We start from the raw sequence: 15,264 nt of genomic DNA on the forward strand, positions 1-15,264 counted from the left end.
CTCCTGAACTCCAATGAATATAATCCCAGGATCCTCAGACGTTCATCGTATGTTAGGCCTACCATTCCTGGGATCATCCGTGTGAATCTCCGCTGGACCCGTTCCAGTGCCAGTATGTCCTTCCTGAGGTGTGGGGCCCAAAATTGCTCACAGTATTCTAAATGGGGCCTAACCAATGCTTTATAAAGCTTCAGAAGTACATCCCTGCTTTTATATTCCAAGCCTCTTGAGATGAATGACAACATTGCATTTGCTTTCTTAATTACGGACTCAACCTGCAAGTTTACCTTTAGAGAATCCTGGACTAGGACTCCCAAGTCCCTTTGCACTTCAGCATTATGAATTTTGTCACCGTTTAGAAAATAGTCCTTGCCTCTATTCTTTTTTCCAAAGTGCAAGACCTCGCACTTGCCCACGTTGAATTTCATCAGCCATTTCTTGGACCACTCTCCTAAACTGTCTAAATCTTTCAGAAGCCTCCCCACCTCCTCCAGACTACCTGCCCCTCCACCTATCTTTGTATCATCGGCAAACTTAGCCAGAATGCCCCCAGTCCTGTCATCTAGATCGTTAATATATAAAGAGAACAGCTGTGGCCCCAACACTGAACCCTGCGGAACACCACTCGTCACCGGTTGCCATTCCGAAAAAGAACCTTTTATCCCAACGCTCTGCCTTCTGCCTGACAGCCAATCGTCAATCCATGTTAGTACCTTGCCTCGAATACCATGGACCCTTATTTTACTCAGCAGTCTCCCGTGAGGCACCTTATCAAAGGCCTTTTGGAAGTCAAGATAGATAACATCCATTGGCTCTCCTTGGTCTAACCTATTTGTTATCTCTTCAAAGAACTCCAACAGGTTTGTCAGGCACGACCTCCCCTTACTAAATCCATGCTGACTTGTCCTAATCTGACCCTGCACTTCCAAGAATTTAGAAATCTCATCCTTAACAATGGATTCTAGAATCTTGCCAACAACCGAGGTTAGGCTAATTGGCCTATAATTTTCCATCTTTTTCCTTGTTCCCTTCTTGAACAGGGGGATTTTCCAATCCTCTGGGACTTTCCCTGACTCCAGTGACTTTTGAAAGATCATAACTAATGCCTCCACTATTTCTTCAGCTATCTCCTTTCGAACTCTAGGATGTAGTCCATCTGGGCCCGGAGATTTATCAATTTTTAGACCTCTTAGTTTCTCTAGCACTTTCTCCTTTGTGATGGCTACCATATTCAACTCTGCCCCCTGACTCTCCGGAATTGTTGGGATATTACTCATGTCTTCTACTGTGAAGACTGACGCAAAGTACTTATTTAGTTCCTCAGCTATTTCCTTGCCTCCCATCACAAAATTACCAGCGTCATTTTGGAGCGGCCCAATGTCAACTTTTGCCTCCCGTTTGTTTTTAATGTATTTAAAGAAACTTTTACTATCATTCCTAATGTTACTGGCTAGCCTACCTTCATATTTGATCCTCTCTTTCCTTATTTCTCTCTTTGTTATCCTCTGTTTGTTTTTGTAGCCTTCCCAATCTTCTGACTTCCCACTACTCTTTGCCACATTATAGGCTTTCTCTGTTGCTTTGATGCATTCCCTGACTTCCTTTGTCAGCCATGGCTGCCTAATCCCCCCTCTGATAACCTTTCTTTTCTTTGGGATGAACCTCTGTACTGTATCCTCAATTACTCCCAGAAACTCCTGCCATTGCTGTTCTACTGTCTTTCCCACTAGGCTCTGCTCCCAGTCGATTTTTGTCAGTTCCTCCCTCATGCCCCTGTAGTTACCTTTATTTAACTGTAACACCTTTACATCCTGATTCTACCTTCTTTCTTTCAAATTGGAGATTGAATTCTACCATATTATGATCACTGCCTCCTACGTGCTCCCTTACTTTAAGATCTTTAATCAAGTCTGGCTCATTACATAACACTAAGTCCAGAATGGCCTGTTCCCTCGTGGGCTCCATCACAAGCTGTTCCAAAAAGCCCTCCTGTAAACATTCAATGAATTCCCTTTCCTTGGGTCCACTGGCAGCATTATTTACCCAGTCCACCTGCATATTGAAGTCCCCCATGATCACTGTGACCTTGCCTTTCTAACATGCACTTTCTATGTCGTGGTGCATTTTGTGCCCCCGGTCCTGACCACTGTTAGGAGGCCTGTACATAACTCCCATTATGGTTTTTTTGCCTTTGTGGTTCCTCAACTCTACCCACACAGACTCCACATCATCTGACCCAATGTCATTTAGTGCTATTGATTTAATTTCATTCCTAATTAACAAGGCAACTCCGCCCCCTCTGCCCACCTCCCTGTCTTTTCGATAGGTTGTGAATCCCTGGATGTTTAAATGCCTGTCCTGAACATGGTGGCTTAACACTGTGTTCAGTGAAAGGGAGTGGGTAATTCCTTCCTGGGCCACATGTGTCAATTGAAGCTCCCCACCCCACCCCAACCCCCAACCACACTCACACAGTTTTGCCTCCCAACATCCACCCTCCCTTTCCAGCATATCTCACACACCCCTCTCCAACCAGGTACAGACTTACCTTGGCTTGTGTACATCTATGGTTCCCCTTTCTCATAGCCCTCCAGCAATACTGGAAATGGGCACTGATTTTGGTGTGGCGCAGAGCTTTTGGCCTCCTATTGGTCAGCAGCTCCATGAGGCAGGACCTCTTCCTGGAGATGGACTGAAGTTCCACTTATACTAATGAAAAGGCTGACACCCCAAAATGGAATTAAGTCAAGCCAGTTAAGCAGGTATGGACCTAATGGTCACTTATGGACCTTATCCCACCTCGGCTCAATTTGTAGGTGCGGGTAGGATAGGAAAATGACAATGAAACTTTTCCCACCTTGGGCTCCTCACTCTGAAGGCCTCCCTGGAGTTGGGGTGCCCTCCCACCCTCACCCACACACATCATCCCCACCACCACCACACCAGATAACGAAATAATGACAGAATGGTTCACAGAATCACGGTTATAATTCGATTAAGGTGGAAGCTAAAATATCAAGGTAAACTTTTAAAAAAGTTTTTAAAATGTGGAATTGTTTCATCATAAATGAGATGATAAAATTAACCTCTTGGGGTCAGTGAGGGTAACTGTGATTTTTGAGGTTAGATCACCATTAGAAACCCATTATACCTCATTCAACAAGGGTAAATATTGTCAACTGTTTCACAGCAAGATTAACAGCTTAAACGTGAAGGTTGTTGTGAATTCGCTGATTGGTTAGGGATCACACAAAATCGGGACTTCAATAGGACACCTGCTGGAGGAGCAGTATATCACTGACAGCACAGCAACTGTGGCGGAACGGCTGCACAGTGGTTAGCACTGTGGCTTCACAACTCCTGGGTCCCAGGCCACAGGTTCGATTCCCGGCTTGGGTCACTGTCTGTGAGGAGTCTGCACGTTCTCCCCGTGTCTGCGTGGGTCTACTCCGGGTGCTCCCGTTTTCTCCACGGTCCAAAGCTGAGCAAGTTAGGTGGATTGGCCATGCCAAATTGCCCTTAGTGTCCAAAAAGGTTAGGTGGGGTTACTGGATTATGGGGATCGGGTGGCGGTATGGGCTTAAGTAGGGTGCTCTTTCCAAGGGCCGGTGCAGACTCGATGGGCCGAATGGCCTCCTGCACTGTGAATTCTATAATTTCTGTGATTTCTATGAACTCAAAACTTCGGGGATTCTGTGTCACTCTGTGAATGTGAAAATTTGCGGACTTACTGTCAGTTCCAGTAGAATAATGGTGGCTGACACTGACAGTGTTGTCATCATTATCGCTACAAAATCCAAGCTATTAATATACATTTGGTTGCATAAATAATTTAAGATGTAAAAAGCTGACCTATAATAATTTTTCGGCTTGAATCAAGTTTCATCCAAATCATTGGATCTGGTGAGTCACTGAGTGATTCTGATGCCATCCGCTGAGATAGCACATGCTGCTGAAATAAATTATAGACTGATACATCCATTAGCAAAAACCAGTCAAGCCTCACAAAGTTTTCTTTTCCTTCACTTCTTAATGTCCTGGCGCAGAAAGCTTGTTAAAGGTAACAAATGGATTGAAATGCCGTTGGAGCATTTCTAAAGACTTTCAAAAAATTTGTCACTTTCCCCTTGTGATACTCTTGTTCATTCTTTCCATCACTTTGTTTCATTGGCGTTTAATTTTCCCCTTCTTCTGCTCATGTTCTCCTTGCACGTGTCCCAGGCTCCACCTCGACTGGTGAATAATTATGCAAATGATCTGAGCAACAGCATTTGAATGCATTAGCGTTTTACTGGGATTAGCACTTTTCTTCACTAATTCCAGCAGAGAGCAAACCACAGAATGAACTGGGAATGGAGTGAGGTGGGAATAAAGTGGGAATGATTTGAATTTGATGAGCTGAAATTGAGAGCAAAGCGGGGAAGTAAAAGCAGCGTGGTTTCCTTGAATTTTATGTAGACACGCGCATAAGCTTAAGAAGAACAACAGATGCTTCAGTGAGAATGGCAGTACATAGAAAGAGACTGGTGTGCAGATCCCTCAGCGTGTGAAGATTTTGAGGAGCAGATGTTAGCTCAGAAAACACATCTGCAGGAAGTTTTCCAACTGAGATTGCTTGAGCTCTGGGAACATAAAGTGAAGTTGGAGAGAATCAAAGACACCAGGGGAGAGAGAGAGGTTTCTAAAGCAATCATTTCAGAGTTTAGTCATCTCATTCAGAGATAAAAGGGCTGACTGTGGTGAAGGAAGGAATGGTGACTCTGCAAAGATCAGGGAAAATGAGGGACCACAGGCTACAGCAGTAACACCCAAATCAAAGTACTCTTGCTAACTAATTGAAGCACGAATTTCCAGGGAAATTTGAGATCTGTGAGCAGAAACATCAAATGACATGTGGCAGCAGCAATAAACGTGAAATTGTTCAGTGAATGGAGGAGTAGGGTGGAGGGAAATTAATGATGTTTCAAATGCAGTAATAATAGGAGTTTAATAGAGGGGTGAGCTTTAACTTTTGGGAGTCCAGATGGAACTATTCCAGAACTTGGATATGGCATGGAATATCAGACTCAAGTCTGGATCTGACAAAATTGGCTAACTAATTGACCTTTCACGATTAAAACCTGACCGTGCAGAGATAGTAAAACAGAAAAGGAAGTCACACAATTATTTTAGAAAATGTGAACATCACATCACTGTGTGCTTTGTATCTGAGCAGCAGATCTGCAGCACAGACTTGTATAATTACTGGAAACAAAAGAGGCAATCCAAATGTTGCTCATGCTCAGCAATTACATTATTCTTTTTAATTCACTAGGATGATAAGAGACGGAGGCCCTCCTATCTGAAGTGTGAGATTTAAGATCAGGTTTAGTCAGGTTAATTAGGAGAATAACTTTTCCGCATCAGTCAATGCCTAGTTTTGAATCCTTTAAAAAAAAATTTAGAGTACTCAATTCATTTTTTCCAATTAAAGGGCAATTTAACATGACCAATCCACTTACCCTGCACATCTTTGCGTTGTGGGGGCGAAACCCACGAAAACACGGGAAGATTGTGCAAACTCCACACAGAAAGTGACCCGGGGCCAGGATTGAACCTGGGACCTCGATGCCGTGAGGCAGCAGTGCTAACCATTGTGCCACCGGGCTGCCCCAAATGAGCCTCCCCCACACATGAATATTGCACCCTCATTCACACCGTCACCAATATATGAAACAGAGTTACTTTGAAATCATTGTCAAGTAGTTCTTTTTATATGATAAAATAGGGAACTTATTAAAGTGCAAAACTGTAATTGAACAATGAGCTGCCTTTAAAGAGGAAATAGTTTAGATACTGTTGAGGTTCATTGGCACAAGGAATCATACATGTTGTCAAAATAGCTTGAGTGAAAACATCTTCAGCATAGTATCATTGAAAAAAACTTTTCAGGAATTTGAAAGAAGATCAGAAGATAGATCAGAAGAAATAAGTACAGGAAGAGGCTATCCGGTGTTGCTAGCTTTTGGTTGGCTCTTAATTCGTAATTTGCTCTGTTTGTTTAACCTTTGCTCTAGAGTCGCCAGGTATCTTTATGATACCGCCACGTGGTTCAAGTTCAAGTAATGATCAATAACTCAACACACCAATTAGTAAGATTCAAATCAAAACACATTTATTATACACAGTAAATCACTACTCATGCATAAACTCTACTTTCTAGGCTATTCCTATCACTAAAAGGCCTATACTTAGCTTCGGACTGGCCCACCAGGTCAGGGGAACAAATGGCCTTTCGTTCAGGTCCTGAGTCTGCAGGATTCAAAAGCTGTTATGGACTGGTAGCTAGGAGCGCCTATCTCGTAGCAAGCGTTGACTTGAGACTTACTTGGTTGGCGGCAGCGAGGCTGGTCACTGTCAAGGGTTGGTTCAAGTTACTGAGTGACCCTGCCAAAGAAGGACGATTTGAACTTGGGGGCTTTACTTTATAGTCCCCAGGGGCTTCCCGCCCTTCGGTTCCCCTGGTATCTGGTTCCAAGTGATTGGACTACTTTCCGATCACTTGGATCGATTTCTCCAATGCTGGAGCGGTTCTCTGATCGTTAGGCGGTCCCTAAATGTTCGTTGGCCTTCCTTTGTCTTGGCTCCTGCTGGCGCCGAGGAATCTGGCTTGGCTTTATTTACCTTAACTGTTGCCATTGTGCCTTGGATTCGCACATTACAGATGGCTGCTGCATTACTATGCAGATGGCTGCTGGTTTCAGTGCTGTCTGGTTGTTTTGCAGATTTCAATATACATGATTTCTGCACTTGCTAGCCTTTGCCTGTGTTGGCTGAATTTCCCTTCAGTCTTTGCGAGTCTCCATTTTAAGTCGGGAAGTGGCCAACCCAGGTGGCTACACCGGCCCATCAAGTCTGCTCTGTCATTCAAAAAGGCCTTGGCCAAAACGAACACTGCCCCCTATCCACCCTCACGCCCACCCTCCTAACAGCCGACTCTTCTACAACTCAGCCCTGAATACAAGCAACTTTAGTACTGTCTGGGAGAGCCTCCAGTGTTCTCTCAGGGAGAGAATCGTAAAGCCTAACAGCCTGTGAGAGGCCCTCTTGCTGATCTTATTTCTTTTCTCCTCTGCCCTCTGACCTTCCTATAATTAAATCTGATTCACATTTATATTACCAAGTTGACATCTGCTACTTTGTACTTTCTATCTATTGCATCATCAAGGGAACCCTGGCTTTGTTTGTTCAAACTTTCCCCCTTGTGGCAATGAACCTCAACAGTATCCAAACTATTTCCTCTTTAAAGGCAGCTCATTGTTCAATTACAGTTTTGCACTTTAATAAGTTCCCTATTTTATCATATAAAAAGAACTACTTGACAATGATTTTAAAGTAACTCTGTTTCACATATTGGTGACAGTGTGAATGAGGATGTAATATTCATGTGTGGGGAGGCTCATTTGGGGCAAAAATGCAGGCAAAGACACTACTGTTTCTGTGCTATGTAATCTGTGGCAGAGAAAATTTTGGAATCTGCAATTAAAGATGAAATCATTAATTATCCAGATCAGACTTGCCAGACTTCCCCTCTGCACTCGCAAGTCCTCCACCACCCCTGTATATCAGGCAAGCTCGAAACAAGCTCATTTGCACTTCCTACAAACAACATGCACTTAGACACTGGGACCCACTGTCTGCAAACAAAGGGAACATGTTTAACTTTGCACCTTTGCTGAAATACTCAGGAGCTTGGGAAGTCTATACTTCTCTCTTGCTGTCTCCATGACAATGTCTCGATCAGTCAAAGTCAACTTGCCAATCAAAAAGCATCCTTTTTCCACAAAAGGGTGGAAGACTCTACATGACTTTCACCTGCTGAATTATGTTGTCTGCACAGCAGGGTTATGGGCGTACTGGCTTCTGGTCAAATTTCCTTCTAAGGTGGGGGGATAGGTGTTGCCGGGTTGGTAATAGTGGAGGCAGTAGTAATTGGTTGATAAGTGGGTGCTCTGATTGGTGATGGAGGTGTTTCCATGGAGATTGCGCCAGGGAATGGCTGTCCCCAGTTCTTCCTTTTCTTCGAAAAAGACACATTTGTGGATCTGTTCATTCTGTTTGCAAAGGACAAGGCCTTGTGTAAATGAGCACGTGTAAATTAGCCAATAAATGCTCCGTTACAAATTAATTGTTTTTTGTGTTTAAGCACTTGACATGGATTTGAACCTAGAACCTTGCAATTTAGTGGTTAACATGCTGTCAATTAAGCCACAGCTGACATGGCTAGCTCTTTTCACTAATTGAGGGTCCATAACACGGGGACATGGATATATGATCAAATGTAGGAGCCTTAGGACAGAGAATCGGAGAAACATTTTTACATCTGCTGATAAGACTTTGGAATACACTAACAGAGAAACATGAAAACAGTGGAGTTTTAATGGAATTAGGACCAATATATGAAAATCATCATAGTCCCAGAGGCTGCTTTGCCCTTTGAATGTGGAGCGGACTGGTGGCGATTTAACCAGAGGGTCACCACACCTCAGGCGAGGGGCAAGTTTGAGAAGGCAGCACTTTCATGAATAACCTCAGCCGGTATGAGAATTGAACCCGCACTGTTGGCGTTGCTCCGCACTCCAGCATGGTAGAACAGTGGGTAGCACTGTTGCTTTACAGCTCCAGGGTCGAAGGTTCAATTTCCGGATTGGGTCACTGTCTGTGTGGAGTCTGCACGTTCCCCCCGTGTCTGCGTGGGTTTCCTCCGGGTGCTCCGGTTTCCTCCCACAAGTCGCGAAAAGACATACTGCTCGGTAATTTGGACATTCTGAATTCTCCCTCTGTGTACCCAAACAGGCGCTGGGTTGTGGCGACTAGGGGCTTTTCACAGTAACTTCATTGCAGTGTTAATATAAGCCTACTTGTAACAAGAAAGATTATTATTATGAAATAGCCTCCAGCCAACTGAGCTAACTGACTAATATATATGGGAAAGATAAACACCAACACAAACTGATTGAGTTTGTCTGTCCTGTATTATAATTTATTTGTAATTCTAAATAATTTAAACATGACTTTACCAATAGAGGAAAAATAAATCCTGTGATTCAGCGCCTAACTTATCTTCCCTATCATGTCGACATCACAGGGAGATTCCATTAAAATTGAACTGTCTAAAGAGATCTTCAAAGCTACCTCATTTTTCATTAACTGTCAGCTTAATAAGGCTCTTCCTGAATTACAGGAAGACTTATCTGCCCAGGAAAATTAAACCGGTGAAGCACTGACAAACCAAAACTACCTAACATGTGGCTTCAGGCAAGATTCTTCAGCTCAACTGAACTCTCTTAATTTGACTTACCTCTTTAAATAGCTATTGGGAATAATCAGGGTGAATATTCTGGAAAAGTAACTTCTTGTAGATTCATAATTATGTTTATAATAGCGGAAGCCTCTGGAAAATCATGATATTTTCTCACTGGACTATTTTGATCATGCAGTCTGTGTGATCTGACATTGCACGCTTCTTTCTTGAATTTTCAGGGAATTGAAAACAAGCTTAAATATGTGATCAAACCTCCCAAAAAATAAAGAAAAAACATCAAAAGCAATTTCTCAGAAGTTATATTCAACCTTACTCCTGAGAATTCTCAGAATTACTGAATTTAACAAGTTGTCTGATCATAACTCCAAGCTATTCTATTTGGTCTCAATAAAATGCATGACTTTACCAGGTAGGATCTCAATGTCTCACTCTTTAAGGAAATCTTTAAAAAGGGCATCACTAAAATTGCAATGTCCTTTGTATAATTAGAACATAACATGAATCACAGGGTGGTGTCACACTTAACATTGCAAAGGATTGCAAAGATGATTCTGGATAGGAGCGAAAGAAACAGGGTAATTGTTATGGGGGACTTTAACTTTCCAAATATTGATTGGAAACGCTATTGTTCGAGTACTTTAGATGGGTCCGTTTTTGTCCAATGTGTGCAGGAGGGTTTCCTGACACAGTATGTAGATAGGCCAACGAGAGGTGAGGCCATATTGGATTTGGTACTGGATGATGAACCAGGACAGGTGGTGGATTTGGAGATAGGTGAGCACTTTGGTGATAGTGACCACAATTCGATTACGTTTACTTTTGTGATGGAAAGGGATAGGTATATACCACAGGGCAAGAGTTATATCTGGGGGAAAGGCAATTATGATGCGATGAGGCAAGACTTAGGATGCATCGGATGGAGAGGAAAACTGCAGGGGATGGGCACAATGGAAATGTGGAGCTTGTTCAAGGAACAGCTACTGCGTGTCCTTGATAAGTATGTACCTGTCAGGCAGGGAGGAAGTGGTTGAGCAAGGGAACCGTGATTTACTAAAGCAGCCGAAACACTTGTCAAGAGGAAGAAGGAGGCTTATGTAAAGATGAGACATGAAGGTTCAGTTAGGGCGCTCAAGTGTTACAAGTTAGCTAGGAAGGACCTAAAGAGAGAGTTAAGAAGAGCCAGGAGGGGACATGAGAAGTCTTTGGCAGGTTGGGATCAAGGATAACCCTAAAGCTTTCTATAGATATGTCAGGAATAAACGGATGACTAGGGTAAGAGTAAGGCCAGTCAAGGACAGTAGTAGGAGGTTGTGCTTGGATCTGAGGAGATAGGAAAGATGCTAAATGAATATTTTTCGTCAGTATTCACACAGGAAAAAGACAATGTTGTCGAGGAGAATACTGAGATTCAGTCTACTAGACAAGAAGGGCTTGAGGTTCGTAAGGAGGAGGTGTTAGCAATTCTGGAAAGTGTGAAAATAGATAAGTCACCTGGGCCGAATGGGATTTATCCTAGGATTCTCTGGGAAGCTAGGGAGGAGATTGCCGAGCCTTTGGGTTTGATCTTTAAGTCATCTTTGTCTACAGGAATAGTGCCAGAAGACTGGAGGATAGCAAATGTTGTCCCCTAGTACAAGGAGGGGAGTAGAGACAACCCAGGTAACTATAGACCAGTGAGCCTTACTCCCATTGTGGGCAAAATCTTAGAAAGGTTTATAAGAGATAGGATGTATAATCATCGGGAAAGGAATAATTTGATTAGCGATAGTCAACACGGTTTTGTGAAGGGTAGGTCGTGCCTCACAAACCTTATTGAGTTCTTTGAGAAGGTGATCAAACAGGTTGATGAGGGTAAAGCAGTTGATGTGGTGTACATGGATTTCAGTAAAGCGTTTGATAAGGTTCCCCACGGTAAGCTACTACAGAATAAACAGAGGCATGGGATTTAGGGTGATTTAGCAGTTTGGATCAGAAATTGGCTAGCTGGAAGAAGACAAAGGGCAGTGGTTGATGGGAAATGTTCAGACTGGAGTCCAGTTACTAGTGGTGTACCACACGGATCTGTTTTGGGGCCACTGCTGTTTGTCATTTTTATAAATGACCTAGAGGAGGACGTAGAAGGATGGGTGAGTAAATTTGCAGATGACACTAAAGTCGGTGGAGTTGTGAACAGTGCAGAAGGATGTTACAAGTTACAGAGGGACATAGATAAGCTGCAGAGCTGGGCTGAGTGGTGGTAAATGGAGTTTAATGCAGAAAAGTGTGAGGTGATTCATTTTGGAAGGAATAACAGGAAGAGAGAGTACTGGGCTAATGGTAAGATTCTTGGCAGTGTGGATGAGCAGAGAGAACTCGGTGTCCATGTACATAGATCCTTTAAAGTTGCCACCCAGGTTGAGAGGGTTGTTAAGAAGGCATACGGTGTGTTAGCTTTTATTGGTAGAGGGATTGAGTTTCGGAGCCATGAGGTCATGTTGCAGCTGTGCAAAACTCTGGTGCGGCCGCATTTGGAGTATTGTGTGCAATTCTGGTCGCCGCATTATAGTAGGAAGGATGTGGAAGCATTGGAAAGGGCGCAGAGGAGATTTACCAGAATGTTGCCTGGCATGGAGGGAAGATCTTATGAGGAAAGGCTGAAGGACTTGAGGCTGTTTTCGTTAGAGAGAAGAAGGTTAAGAGGTGACTTAATTGAGTCATACAAGATGATCAGAGGATTGGATAGGGTGGACAGTGAGAGCCTTTTTCCTCGGATGGTGATGTCTAGCATGAGGGGACATAGCTTTAAATTGAGGGGAGATAGATATAAGACAGATATCAGAGGTAGGTTCTTTACTCAGAGAGTAGTAAGGGCGTGAAATGCCCTGCCTGCAACAGTAGTGGACTCGCCAACACTAAGGGCATTCAAATGGTCATTGTATAGACATATGGACGATAAGGGAATAGTGTAGATGGGCTTTAGAGTAGTTTCACAGGTCGGCGCAACATCGAGGGCCGAAGGGCCTGTACTGCGCTGTAATGTTCTATGTTCTATTAACATAACTCACATTGCCAATTAGATTTAATGCATGCTTGCTTCATCACTTGTGCCTCCTAATGAACCTCATGCATTGTATGAATGTGATATCGGATGACGGCTCATATGGTATTGTTTTTCAAAATTGCTCACCCAAATTCTCCAGGTAGGTACTGAAGCAAACAAACTTCTAAAACTTATTTTCATATTGGATTACATTTTGTTCGCATTAAAGCAGGAGGGCTGCTGTCTGCTATATTGAACCTGAATAAGAAACTCCATCTTAACCCATTTAAAGAGATCAACAAATAGAAAGATCCTGGAAGAACAGAAGGCAACTATCTGTGTGGAGGGCTATTTTGTATTCATTGCTTTTGACCAGCAAAGTCTAAAGACTTTGTGAGCTTAAATAGTTTTCACGGTAAGATCAAATAGACAGGAGAGCCAGAACAAATCAAAGTGAAAAAGCTGCACACTCTGAAGGTCTAAAATAAAAGCAGAAAAGGCTGGACATGCATAATTGTGCAAGAGTAATGATTTCACGTAAATACCTTCATCAGACAACTGAAAAGGCACAAAGACGTATCTATTTTCTGAATCTAAACAGAGAAATCCTTCATAAGTTAAACAATTTAACCTGATGCCAGATTTCAATACCATTTATGATCACCCAGATGAGATGATTTGATTGGTTGCACACATTTGAGTCAAAGGGTACAGATTTTGGTCAAATATGTGCATTACCATTTGGAAAAGTTCAGTAGAAATCAGGAGAGCGACTTACCCACTATTGCTCAGGTAGTTTAGGTGCTTAACAGCCTCTGAGGTGGCTATGATAGGGGGCGAAATTCTCCCCCAACGGCGGGATGTCCGCCGACTGGCGCCAAAGCCGGCGCCAATCAGACGGGCATCGCGCCGGCCCAAAGGTGCGGAAGGCTCCGCATCTTTGGCGGCCTAGCCCCAACATTGAGGGGCTAGGCCGACGCCAGAGGGATTTCCGCCCCGCCAGCTGGCGGAAATGTCGTTTGTTTCCCCGCCAGCTGGCGCGGAAATGCGGCGCATGCGCGGGAGCGTCAGCGGCCGCTGTCAGTTTCCCAGCGCATGCGCGGGAGCGTCAGCGGCCGCTGTCAGTTTCCCGCGCATGCGCAGTGGGGAGAGTCTCTTCCGCCTCCGCCATGGTGGAGGCCGTAGCGGAGGCGGAAGGGAAAGAGTGCCCCCACGGCACAGGCCCGCCCGTGGATCGGTGGGCCCCGATCGCGGGCCAGGCCACCGTGGGGGCATCCCCGGGGTCAGATCGCCCCCCGCCCCCCCCCAGGACCCCGGAGCCCGCCCACGCCGCCTGGTCCCGCCGGTAAATACCAGCTTTGATTTACGCCGGCGGGACAGGCAATTCCTGGGCGGGACTTCGGCCCATTCGCGCCGGAGAATCCAGCGGGGGGTCCCACCAACCGGCGCGGCCCGATTCCCGCCCCCGCCCAATCTCCAGGAGTGGAGACTTCGGCGGAGGCGGGGGCGGGATTCACGGCGGCCAACGGCCATTCTCCGACCCGGCGGGGGGTCGGAGAATGACGCCCAGGGTCTTGAGCTGCAGCAGGTGATTAATTCATCTTCAGCAACAAAAAAACAATTTGGTAAATAGGTTTATATGTGGACTGGGAAAGGATACTCAGGGGATGGTGCAGTCTCCGATCACCAATTAAATTGGCTCCTAACGTTCATTTAAGAGACTGTATGCTTGATAGCACCGCAATTACTATTTTTTTAACAGCAACTAGCTGAACAGGAGTAAAGTAGTCAATGGTGAGGATTGCGAGCGTCACTTGATGCTGAGCCCAGCTTTCACTGTTCACCTTCTGATTAAGGTCATCTGGCCAAATAGTTTTTGGAGAGGACTTTCTTTGACACAGCTTCACCAGCCCCCTATTTTCTACTGAAGATGTGTTAAGAAACTTACCTTTCACATCTTTCCCATGGAGACATAATAAGAAATAGATCACTAATTTCACCACTGCCCGATTACCATAGTCGCTCTTTTTCTAGAACAACAACAAACGTTGAAAACATGACACGAGCAATAGCTCTGAGAAGTATTCTTACTCTTACTGGCTATCCTGTAAGCACTCTTGCATATTCTGGAGCTTCTACGAAGTGCATCTTAAGTGGTGGCAGAAGGCAAAGTGGACGGCTGTTAAGAATCTGAAGAGGGTCGCTCAGAGATATTTCTGCGACACCCGTAAGAGGCTATGGGATGTGATGGCATTTTTCAAAGCATTTTTGTAAATGCTATTTTCAACTATAAAGTTGATTGGTTCTGCATATAGTGTATACTAGGCGAATTGGCATGTAGACATGAAAGTTCATTGGATGGTTGGGGACAAATGTTCGTGTTGAGTTGGCATGTAGAAATTGTTTGATCTTTCTTTACAATGGTTTGTCATTTCAAGAAACCTGCTATGACTACATTGTTTAGTCATCAGGAATCATGATGGGTGCCGTTTATTAACAGGGAGGGGCTTTATCTCCCTGACTATTCAAAGCATGTCTCTCCCACCAGCGCCCCTCTCCAGACTACCCTTTTCCATTCTGCCAGGTTCTGTGTAACATCATCCCAGGATAATGGGCCTGTGTCGGCACTATCAGCGGGTCAATATAGAATGCAGGAGAGTGATGATCACTTGTTGTGAGTTAAGCTCTGGTGTTCCTCAGTTTATGCCAAAGTCTGACTCCTCTCAGCTGACAATTTTGCGGCTGACAAGAAACAATCTGCCAAACGTGCCCACAATGACACGTAGAAATGTTTCCGTCAAATCGCGGTCAAATTGTCATGGGCCCCAACAGCAACAATTTATTGGTGTCCTCAGTTTCAAACTATTCCATTATCCTGGCTGACCAATACTCTGCAATATCTCAAACCATGGCAAACTATTGTATAATTCATGTCCGCTCC

General features: G+C 44.2%; 1 protein-coding gene across 1 annotated transcript in view; it reads left to right on the forward strand.

Annotated features, from left to right (window-relative positions):
- LOC140406643 (low-density lipoprotein receptor-related protein 1B-like) overlaps positions 1-15,264 on the forward strand; it is a 1,956,985-nt gene that overhangs the window by 1,132,555 nt on the left and 809,166 nt on the right. The gene's annotated exons all lie outside the window — the stretch shown is intronic.

The sequence above is a fragment of the Scyliorhinus torazame genome, chromosome 2 (assembly GCF_047496885.1).
Source record: "Scyliorhinus torazame isolate Kashiwa2021f chromosome 2, sScyTor2.1, whole genome shotgun sequence".
Classification (NCBI taxonomy): Eukaryota; Metazoa; Chordata; class Chondrichthyes; order Carcharhiniformes; family Scyliorhinidae; genus Scyliorhinus; species Scyliorhinus torazame.